Raw genomic sequence first — 1,033 nt, forward strand, 5'->3', positions numbered from 1 at the left:
TCTTTAACCGTACATAGCAACAGACTACTGGCACCAGCTTACTCGCCACAATTTCATGGATGGTAAAATGCTATTGATATCATTGGTACAACCTTGAATGTACCATCGGTACCCTAAGTGGTCTATTACCGATTTTCCAACTGATAGATAAATCTGCTCCCACTGTTTGTAAATAAATTTGCTGCCTGTTGAAATTTATCAAGATTTCCGGGTGTAATGTCAGAATACTGAACAATCTGTTTGAAAAATCTGGAATGTTGCAGCAACACTTCCAATTTCCGGGTTACAAATGGCACTAATGCTAACGTTACGCGTTAGCTCGCAATTTCACTGAATTTTACGCATGATTTCACGCATATGCCTTTGTCAAACATTCTTCGCTTTTCTCATCACATCACATATGTTGGTAAAGGCGATTTTAACACAAAGGGAAAATGCACAATTGACAAATTGTTCACAGTTGCAGCTTTCAAGCTTAACCAATGAGTGAAAGCTACTAAATTGTTAGCATCTGATTAATTTCATGATTTTATTGGGAGTGTTCTATTTAAATCTTTTTTGTTTACAATCCAAGAATTTTACTTTAATATTTACAAAGTTTCTTTCATTACGAAACAAACATCCATATATATTTTTTTATACATGTCGATGAGGTTTGCATGAAAAATTCTGTTTGACGTTCATACATTTCATATAAAATACAGTCGAACTTGGTTAAGTGCATAAGATTTTGGCCGAAAAAAATTTCCTGTAGTTGATTAAACGATAAAATAATGGATAAATGCATGGAAATTTTTTCGAAATTCCATGCTCACTTATAACCAAGTTCAAATGTAATTTGAAATGCAACATCAAACAGATCAGCTACATCATAGGCGCAGCTTTTGATGCGGAATGTTTAAATATTTCGTTGTCATTGAAATATATACATTGAAAGGTTGCAAATGGAAATGATAGTAGATGGCAATTTAAGTGTTCACCAACGCATTAGTCGGTTTCGTTCAGATGTTGAAATAGAAAGTTTTACAATTTA

This window comes from Trichinella spiralis, assembly GCF_000181795.1.
Source record: "Trichinella spiralis strain ISS 195 chromosome Unknown Scfld4, whole genome shotgun sequence".
Taxonomy (NCBI): Eukaryota; Metazoa; Nematoda; class Enoplea; order Trichinellida; family Trichinellidae; genus Trichinella; species Trichinella spiralis.